Here is an 11,153-nt window from a genome sequence, read left to right on the forward strand (position 1 = left end):
TCCTTATACCATGAGATTGTGCAACTCCTGGATACCGTAGGAATGCTTTGGGTGTACCAAACGTCACAACGTAACTGGGTGGCTATAAAGGTGCACTACAGGTATCTCCGAAAGTGTCTGTTGGGTTGGCACGAATCGAGACTGGGATTTGTCACTCCGTGTAAACGGAGAGGTATCTCTGGGCCCACTCGGTAGGACATCATCATAATGTGCACAATGTGACGAAGGAGTTGATCACGGGATGATGTCAGTTACGGAACGAGTAAAGAGACTTGCCGGTAACGAGATTGAACAAGGTATCGGGATACCGACGATCGAATCTCGGGCAAGTAACATACCGATTGACAAAGGGAATTGAATACGGGATTGATTGAATCCCCGACATCGTGGTTCATCCGATGAGATCATCGTGGAACATGTGGGAGCCAACATGGGTATCCAGATCCCGCTGTTGGTTATTGGCTGGAGAACGTCTCGGTCATGTCTGCATGGTTCCCGAACCCGTAGGGTCTACACACTTAAGGTTCGATGACGCTAGGGTTATAGGGAATAGATATAAGTGGTTACTGAATGTTGTTCGGAGTCACGGATGAGATCCCGGACGTCACGAGGAGTTCCGGAATGGTCCGGAGGTAAAGATTTATATATGGGAAGTCCTGTTTTGGTCACCGGAAAAGTTTCGGGTGCTATCGATAACGTACCGGGGCCACCGGGAGGGTCCCGGGGGTCCACCAGGTGGGGCCACCGGCCCCAGAGGGCTGCGTGGGCCAAGTGTGGGAAGGGACCAGCCCCTAGGAGGGCTGGTGCGCCTCCCACAAGGGGCCCAAGGCGCAGGGAAGGGGGAAGGGGGGAAACCTAAGGCTCAGATGGGCCTAAGGCCTATCTAGTGGGGCGCCCCCGTCTCTCCCCCCCTTGAAAGCCCCCCAAGTCCCATCTAGGGCTGGCCGCACCCCTTGGGGGGGAACCCTAGATGGGGGCGCAGCCCCTCCCCCTCCCCTATATATAGTGGGGGTTTTGGGGCTGCCATACACACGAGAACATCTCTCTCTCTTGGCGCAGCCCTACCCCTCTCCCTCCTCATCTCTCGCAGTGCTTGGCGAAGCCCTGCAGGAGTGCCACGCTCCTCCATCACCGCCATGCCGTTGTGCTGCTGGTGGACGGAGTCTTCGCCAACCTCTCCCTCTCTCCTTGCTGGATCAAGGCGTGGGAGACATCACCGGGCTGCACGTGTGTTGAACGCGGAGGCGCCGTGGTTCGGCGCTTAGATCAGAATCAACCGCGATCTGAATCGCTACGAGTACGACTTCATTATCCGCATTCTTGCAACGCTTCCGCTTAGCGATCTACAATGGTATGTAGATGCATTCCCCTTCCCCTCGGTGCTAGATTACTCCATAGATTGATCTTGGTGATGCGTAGAAAATTTTGAATTTCTGCTACGTTCCCCAACAGAGCCACCGGGGCCCTAAGCCTCGGGAGGCACTGGGGGCCCTGGCAGTTCCTTGAGGACCGTCTCCATCTCCGCCAGGACTGCGTGGCACCTAGCCTCCTGAGCCACCAGGACGCTCTGCAGGTTGTACTGGAAGGCAGGAGCCACGCTCGCCAGGCCAAAAGGCATGCGAACGTAGCTCTGAGGTGGGCCCTTGCAGCGTCCCACACACGAAGGCCAAAAGAGCTCCTGAGATGCGGCTATGTAGAGCCCTGGAATGTCGATGCAGACGCGTAACCTGCCATCGTCGCCTGGATGGGGAGCTGCGGCAGGTGAGCGGCGGTCGCCGCGCATGGCTCTTGCTTCCTCTAGCTCCTGAGTGGTCTTGGCGATGAACTCCTGAGCGTTGGGCGCTCCTCGCCTGTTGTGTTCCCGAGGGAAACGTGCTGTGAAGCATGCCTCCACATGGTGCTCGAGCACCTCCCTCATGACGTTGGCGAGGTCTGAGGCCCTCCAGAAGAGAGCTGTCGAGCCCTGCCCGAGGAGGGTGCCAGGTGCGCCTTCCTATGCGAGGGAAGAAGGCGCCCCTGGCACGGGCGCTGATCCTGACGAGGTACCACTTGCGGTGCCGATCTCCTGAGGTCCGGCATGGAGTAGTTGCTTCTTCTTCTTGGGGATGGCCTCAGGAGGGTACTGAGCTGCATTGTTGTCGGGGTCTTCAATTGACGCTGCTTGGAAGGCGCGCTCGAGGGAGCACACCGCATCTCTTTCTTCGTAGGGGACTGTGATGATCTCGCCGCTTCCTAGCATCTTGAGGACGCTGTAGCCGTGGTGCGTGACCGCCATGAACTTGGCTAGGGCTGGATACCCGAGGATGGCATTGTACGGCAGACGGATGTGGGCAACGTCAAAGTGGATGAGTTTGGTGCAGTAGTTGTTGCATTCTCCGAAGGTGACAGGGAGGCGGACCTTCCCTATCGGTGTGGTGGAACCGTCGGTCACTCCTGAGAAAGTCTTGGTAGGCTGAAGCTGATCGTAGGGCACTTGGAGACTGTCGAACGTGTCGACGGACAAGACGTTGAGCCCTGCGCCGTCGTCGATGAGGGTCTCGGTGACTTGTACGTTGTTGATGACGGGTGAACAAAGCATTGGGAGAGCGCCAGTGGTTGCCGCGCACTTGAGCTAATCTGCCGAACTGAAGGTGATGGCGCACTTGGACCACCTGAGCGGGCGCGTGGCCTCGAGCCTGGGGAGGCTTGCGTTCACCTTGCGGGCAAACTGCTTGAAGATGCGTTGAGAGGCTGGGGCTTGAGCTCCACCCAAGATGCAGGCGATAGCAAGCGGCTCCTGGAAGCCCGCAGCCCCCTCATCTTGATGGTGGTCATCGTTCCTTCTTGGTGGTGGAGCCAGCGGAGGAAGCCCAGCATTGCCCTGAGGACGGTCCTCGCAAGGCTGATCCCTCTAGGCACCCTCGCGAGGCTGATCCTGAAAGCGGTTCTCAAGAGGCCGGTCTCGCCACTCCTGGCGGGGGCCCCGGTCGTCCCAGCGTCCTCTGCCACGTCCTCCTCCTTGGCCGTAGCCTCGGTCGTTGTGCTCGGGGCGTCGACCGAAGCGTCCGTCGCGAATGGCCCTGAGCTCTTGACAATCGTTGGTGTTGTGGCTGTGCACGTTATGGAAGGCGCAGAATGGTCGGCTGCTCTTGGATGACTCGGGCTGGTCCCTGCCACGCTTCGTGTCCGGCTCCGCCGCGAGCACGGCGTCTCCCTTGCGCTTCAAGTCCTTGGCCTTGGCTTTCTTCTCCTCCGGGTCGGCAGCCGGGAGCTCGAGAAGGGAAAGGCGCCCTTCCTCAGCCCTTGCGCACTTGGTCGCCAGGTTGAACAGCTCCAGGGATGTGCACAGCTCCTCGTGGATGGCGAGCTCCTCCTTCATCTTGACGTCGCGGACGCTATCAGAGAATGCAGAGATGATGGCCTCGTCTGTCACCTTGGGGATCTTGAGGCGAACGTTGTTGAGGCGCTGGATGTACTTCTGGAGGGTCTCCCCTGGTTGCTGCTTAACGCAGCGTAAGTCACCTGCGGCCGGGGGACGGTCGCGAGTGCCCTGGAAGTTGGCGACGAAGCGGTCACGCATCTTGTTCCAGGAGGAGATGGAGCCAGGAGGCAGGTTCAGGAGCCATGAGCGCGCGCCATCCTAGAGAGCCATGGGGAACTAGTTCGCCATGACTTTTTCGTCGCCGTTAGCCGCCTCGATGCTTAGTTTGTAGAGCTGCAGGAACTCCGCGGGATCGGAGGTGCCGTCATAGCGAGGAGGAAGATCTGGCTTGAACCTGCCCAGCCAGGCGACACTACGCAGCTCGGAGGTGAAGGCACGGCAGCCCGCCGTGGTCACCGGGGCCCGTCTTGGAGGTGGAGCTTGATCTTGGCGCACGCGCGCCACCACGGCAAGCGGTGCAAGGCCCTGCCGCTGCAAGCGATCTTGACTTGGCGGTGCGGGGAGCGGTGGAGCGTTCTCCTGCGGCCGAGGGACTTCTTTATAGCTTCTTTCTTCACGCGCGGGTGCTTGGCACGGCGGGTCGCACCGCGGAGCCGCGCGTCTCGGCGCCAGGGCGCTGTCTTGGTGCAGAGGTGGTGGCGGCGCGCCATGAGCCACATCACCCATAGCCGGCGGGGGGGGGGGGGGGGGCGAGGCAGTGATAGGGACAGTGCAGGGGAGCCCCCTGCGGCGCTGACGAGCTCGGCGATGCGGTCCATCCAGTCCTTGTAGAGATCGTCAACTGGGCGGTAACGCAGGAGCTCGTGCGCCATGAGTAGCGTGGCCAGCGCGTCTGTGGGGGTGTGACGAGCGTGAGACAATGAACCAGCGTGGGTCAGCGACGGGGTGGCGGTGCGACCGCCCCGCCGCACCGAGGGGTGCAGCGAGGATGCTTGCTGCTCGTTCCCCACCGGGCCGGTGGCGGCGTTGGCGGCACGCGATGGAGAACGACGGGGAGGCCCGCCTACGGGGGCCGTCTGAACGGCGTGGGCGGCAAGGGCGGCCCGACGCTCAGCGCGGGCGCGACGAGCGTCCGACATGGTTGTGGTGGAGCGGTGAAGCATGGATCGACGAGAAGAAGGCTTCGACACACCCCTACCTGGCGCGCCAAATGTCGGATTTGGAGTTCCGGCAAAACCCTTAAGGTTCGAACACTGGGGTACGCGCGAAGACCTCCCCCTCACCGATCTCGCCCTCACACGCATCACGATCTCTAGGCTAAGCACGACGAACTCTCAACACACGAGACACGAGGTTTATACTGGTTCGAGCCACTGTTGTGGTGTAATACCCTACTCAAGTGTGGTGGTGGTGGATTGCCTCTTGGGCTGAGGATGAACAGTACAAGGGGAAGAACAGCCTCCTGAGGAGAGGTGTTCTTGTGCTTGGTGGGTGTGAGGATCGCTCGAGATGAGTTCTGGTAGGTGAGGATCCGATGCCCTTTACTGGGGTGGCTAGTCCTATTTATAGAGGCCCTGGTCCTCTTCCCAAATATTAAGCGGGAAGGGAGCCAACAACAGCCAATTTGAAAGGGGACAGCTAGTACAGCTTATCCTGACAAAAGTAGTCTTCGCCTGCCAAAGGCTCTGGTGGTGACGCCGCCTTGGGCTGCACAGTGACCTCCGTCTTGCCGTCCTGCTGGCCTTGGTCTCGTTGCCCCGATATGGAAACCTTTGCTTGACGCCTCGGTACTCCTCGCCTGCGCTTGCCTCCTTAACACCAAAGAGGAAGTAAGGACACTGTGTGTGCTGGCGCCCGCCTGGTATCGATCGTCATGGCTCACGTCATGAGAACCTCGCGAGGTTTGTCTTGCCTTGGTCTCTCCGCCCCTCGCGAGCCAGCCTGGTGAGGCCGCTCCCGAGGAGGTCTTGTGCCGTCCGCCTCACGAGGCTTGGCCCCTCGCGAGGGTCTTGATTGCTTGTTGGTGAAGATGGGACGTACGGGCCCGCTTGTGGGGCCACGCCGTGGGCCGCAGGCAGGCAAGTCTGGGGACCCCCGTTCCCAGAACACCGACAAGGCATTCCGTAGCGGGTTCTACTAGCCCACGACACTCAACGACGCGACCGAGCTGGTAAGGTCCTGCGAGGCCTGCCAGTTCCACACCAAGCAAATCCACCAGCCAGCGCAGGGCCTCCAGACTATCCCACTCTTGTGGCCGTTCTCGGTCTGGGGGCTGGATATCCTGGGTCCGTTCCAGCGAGCGCCCGGGGGCTACCGCTACCTCTACGTCGCCATCAACAAGTTCACCAAATGGGCAGAGGTGGAAGCCGTCCGCACCAACCCATCCGGGTCGGTAGTTAAGTTCATCTAGGGGCTCGTGAGCCGGTTTGGGGTCCCTAACCACATCATCACCGACAACGGCTCGCAGTTCACTAGCAATCTCTTCAAGACATATTGTGCTAACCTTGGAACGCAAATATGCTATGCCTCTGTGGCACACCCCAGGAGCAATGGCCAAGCCGAGCACGCCAACGCAGAGGTCCTGAGAGGCCTCAAGACCAGGACCTTCAAGAAGAGGCTCAAGGACTGCTGTAGGGGCTGGCACGACGATCTTCAGTCCGTGCTATGGTCCATCCGCACCACCACCACCAAGCCAACAGGCGAGACCCCATTCTTCCTTGTCTACGGAGCCGAAGCAGTTCTCCCTCACGAGGTCAAGCATCGCTCCGCGCGGGTCCTGGCATTTGACGAGGCACGTCAGGACGCCATGCGGGGGATGGACCTCGTGCTGGGGGAGGAGCGCCGTCGTCAAGCCTCGCTCTGGGCGGCGAGATACCAGCAGGCGCTGCGACGGTACCACTGCTGCAGTGTCCGCGCGAGGTGGGCGATCTTGTCCTAAGGCGGGTGCTCTCCAGGGAAGGGCTGCATAAGCTCTCACCCATGTGGGAGGGCCCGTTTAGGTTGCCCGCGTCTCCAGGCCTGGCGCCACGTGCCTGGAGACGCAGGCCGGGATCCCCATCCAGAACGCCTGGAACATCCAGCACCTCCGGAAGTTCTACCCATGAAGCAAGGCCCAGTGCCTATGAGGGTCTCCGCTTGTGACACTCTCACGTAATAATGAGTGGGGTTGTACACGCTCCGGAGTCTCCGGAGTGCCGCCCTCAGGCCTCGGGGGCTCCCACCCACATCCTAGTGGCAGCACTTAGCTCCGCGCTGGTGAGAAGACTAGACTAGGTGCCGGACGTGGCTGTTCATTTGCTTCTGTAGTTGGCTTGCACCCAATTTAATGGAATTTGGAGTTCTGGCGTTTCTCGATGGCTTGGTTGAATCCCCTCTTCTCTCTGGTTCTTCCCTCGGTTCTTTGTTTTGTGCCAGGGAGGGCGACAGTTGCCCGACGCTCCCCCTCGCACGCCTCCCGAGTGGGCTGGACAGGTGCGCGTGCATGCACGCTCCCCTGGTCTTCGCGAGGCGCCCTCGATTGAGCTTGTGATTGGTGCACCCCCTTTTAAGTCCGTTACCCACGGGTACCGCGACATGGTGCGCTAGGCCATGATCAGCCCATGCCTGAGGCCTCGCGCAAGAAGGGATAAGGATGTCCTAAGGAATTTTCACAGCTTCGCGATGTCTCCCGAGTCGGCAGCAGGGAAGCCGCACCAGATGCCAGGAGGCACGCGCCCTCACAAGGTGGAAGCTACCCCGGATGTATCAAGCAAATTTATCCCTCTACGCCTACATAAAGCACAGATTCGACAACATAACCTAGAAACAATAAACATAGCACAAAGTAGCATAAGCACTACGGTTCATTACACGCCCTCGCAGGGCCCCATACTTGTTTATTGTAATACATGAGGAAAGGAAAGGACATGCAAAAGGGGCTCCTATGACGCGGCTGCTCATGAGGATCGACCCCCAGCGCCCCCCGGGACTCAGCCGGAGCCCTCCTCGCACTTCATTGGGGCACGGCAACGGGACGACCCGCCAACGTCCCCGAAGCGAGCCGGACGACATGGCGGCTGGTCGTAGCCGCCGCTGCTGGAGATTTCACCGAAGGAGGAGCTCTCATTGCCGGACGAGCCGCGGCCGTCGCCGACGGCAAGTTCACCCGTATCCTCGTCACGGCCATCGCCAAGGCAGCACCCGACGCGGCGACCGTCTTCCCCGAACACCCTCACGAAGAGGGTCGCGGCACTGTCATACTTGAAGTGGACGGTGCACCGCCTGCTTAGACAGCGCGCGCGGGCAAACGTCTGCCAGCCGCGGGCCAGGGCTACATTGCCCTCGACGGAGACCTCCACAGCGACCCACTAAGCCTTGCTGCAGCGGTCGTCAGCCTGCAGCCAAAGGCCGTCAGGACCCATGGCCGGCAGCTCGCCGGCAAAGGAGCGAGGAACCTGAAGCTAGGTGCCGGTCGGGTTCTCCGACCACACGACGAACTCCGGCAGCACCTCCTCCGAGTGGAAGCGCGGCCGGGGAGGCTGAGCGACCATGGCGCGCCTCCCTTCATGGGCGGGACTGCCATGTCTCGGGCGGCTCCTGCCGCGCGAAGAGACACCGCCGGGGCCGCCATGGGTGGCGCCGGACCCCGAAGAAGTTCGTCCGCGCCCACGAGGGACCAGAGCGGGGGTTGCGACGTGCTTGCGGGGGCGACCACACCCCCTCTTAGGCGGTGGCGAGCCGGGCCCCTCCTGGCGAGTCTTCCCCTTCTCTGCGGCCGAGAACCTCTTCATCGGCGCCATGACTATCGCTGCAAGGCGGTGGAGCAAACAGGAAGAAGAAGCAGGCGGAATAGAGGAAGAGATGAGAAACGGGTGCTCCGCCCCTCTCCTCATTTATAGCCAGAAGGAGGCCAACCGCCGGCCTCCACGATCGCATGTAATGATAGTTTTTCTTCTGTATGTGGCAGGGACTCGTCAAGTCAGACGGTTGCCGAGGCAGCGTGGCGAAGCGGAGACGCCCACGTCCTGCCAATCGCCACGCGTCAATCAAGGCCGCAGGCGGTTGGGGCCCGCGGCGCTCTGCACTTGCCCTTTGGCTTCACCACGAAGCCAAGTCTGAGCGCGCCTTGGGCCCAGGGGCTACTGTTGGCGTCCTGGGAATGGGGGTACCCAGACTTGCCTGCCTGCGGCCCAAGGCATGGCTCCACCAACGGCCTGGTACGGCCCATCTTCAGCAACAACCACTCAAGACCCTCGCGAGGGGCCAAGCCTCGCGAGTCGGACGACACCAAGACCTCCCGGGGGGCAGCCTCACTAGGCTGGCTCCCGAGGAGCGGAGATATCTATGCAAGGGGCACCTCGCGAGGTTCACGTGACGTGAGTCGTGACGACCGAAGCCAGGCGGGCGCCGACGGGCGCAGAGTGCCAGTTTCCTCTTTGGTGCTAAAGAGGCAGGCGCGGGCGAGGAGTCCCGAGGCATCAGGCAAAGGCTTCCATATCGGCGCAACAAGACCAAGACCAGCAGGACGGCAGGATGGAGGTCACTGTGGAGCCCACAGCTGCATCACCACCAAAGCCTTTGGTAGGCGAAGACCACCTTTTGTCAGGATAACTTGTACTAGTTGTCTCCCTTCAAAATTGGCCGTTGTGGGATCCCTTCCCGCCTAACATTTGAGAAGAGTACCAGGGCCTCTATAAATAGGACTAGCCACCACCGTAGTCAGGGATCGGCTCATCTTGGATCGGATCCACTCCACCAAGGCCATCTCACCAGCTCATCGAGCGCAAGAACACCTCTCCTCAGGAGGCTGTTCATCCACTGTACTGGTTCATCCTTAGCCCACGAGGCAATCTACCACACCACACTGGAGTAGGGCATTACACCACAACGGTGGCCCGAACCAGTATAAACTCTCGTGTCTCTTGTTCCTTGGGTTCGGCGAGCTAGGCCTTGAGATCATTGCGAGAGCGAGCTAGGAAGAGAGAGATCTTCGTGCGCACCCTAGAGTTCGAACCTCAAGGGTTTGCCAGAACCCCGAACCCGAAAGTGGTGTACATGAACCATCCGGTCTCGATGGAGATCTCCATCCAAACTATGGAGCAGTTCCTTGCCGAAGACAAGTACCAAGTGGTCGGCTTCGACCTCGAGTACACCATCTGTCGTGCCGGGCACAATCAGAAGGTTGTCGTCGCCCAGTTGTGCGTGCGACATGACGTCCTCGTCTACCACTACCACCTGGCCACAAGGCCTTACGAGCGTTTCTCCAGGTTTATCAACAGCTCCGACTAAAATTTCGCTACGGTGGACACCAGCAATGATCTAAAAGCGCTCAAGGTTTGGGGCATGAAATGCCCTAATCTTGTCAACATCCAGCACCACTACAAGGTCTGGGGCAGCGACAAAAACTAATTGAACTCCCTAGTTGACCTCTCCTCGGCCATCATCGAACCCTACTACATGAAGATGAAGAATGAGAGCAAGAAGGAGAATAACGATTGGCACAATGTGTGGCATGAGAGACTGGATGAACAACATGTCAAGTACGCAGCCAAGGACGCATACACAAGCTACGAGATGTACATGCGGATCGTTGACATGAGGAAGTGTCTTCTTCCTGCCCGAAACAAGGGATCGGGCCATAGAGCAGTGGAGGGAGCGTCACAAGAAGTAGATGACCAGAGGATCATTTCTCCTACTTTAGAATGCATGCAATTGTTTATCGAGGTGTGTGCGAATGATCTGTATAGTCACTTATGTAATTGGATGTTTATTTCAGTTATATATATATATATGTATGTATATATACATGTTATTCTTCTATAGACTAAGCAAATCACACGACTTATTAGCAGCAATCGTCTGTGTTATTATTGGTCTTCGCATACATTTCTGATTACGGACCTGTTTGCCGCGTATCACACACATCTTGTTCAGTTGAATCGTTTCCATTGTGTTGCCTAATCACACACAATTCATCCTAGTGAACCGTATGTTGTATAGCGCACACACACCTTCATCTGGCTGCCCGTTTCTTCTGTTCCTCCTCATCACAAACAGTTATTTGAACTAAACCGTATGCCCTGCATCGCACACACAACTAAAATCTGAATCATGTTTGATGCATCCGTCATCACAAACGTTTTGCACCTTTTTTGAAGGGTTTTTACACCACCATTTGCGATTATGGCATCGCACACAGTTTCTTCGAAGGGTCTCTGATCGTAGTGTCACATTTGGACCATCCTGCAGTAGTGGTAGTAGCATAATTTCATTGAGCATTGTCTAGAGTTTTACTAGCATAATGAATAACATTCAGTTTCTTATCAACTCTTTGTCCTAGAATAGCACCAACAACATAATCACTAGCATCACACATAATTTCAAAAGGCAAATTCCAATCAAGTGGTTGAACAATAGGTGCATAAATTAAGGCTTTCTTGAGTGTTTCGAAGGCTTCTAAACAATCATCATCAAAAACAAAAGGAACATCCTTTTGCAAAAGATTTGTAAGAGGCCTAGAAATTTTAGAGAAGTCTTTGATAAATCTCCTATAGGAACCAGCATGACCTAGGAAACTACGAATGCCTTTGATATCCTTAGGACATGGCATTTTCTCAATTGGATCAACCTTAGCTTCGTCCACTTCAATACCTCTTTCAGAAATTTTATGGCCCAAAATAATACCTTCATTAACCATAAAGTGGCACTTCTCCCAATTCAAGACAAGATTTGTTTGCTCGCATCTCTGCAAAACTCTATCAAGATTGCTTAAATAATCATCAAAAGTCTTCCCATAAACAGAGAAATCATCCAT

Source organism: Triticum aestivum, chromosome 2D (assembly GCF_018294505.1).
Source record: "Triticum aestivum cultivar Chinese Spring chromosome 2D, IWGSC CS RefSeq v2.1, whole genome shotgun sequence".
Taxonomy (NCBI): Eukaryota; Viridiplantae; Streptophyta; class Magnoliopsida; order Poales; family Poaceae; genus Triticum; species Triticum aestivum.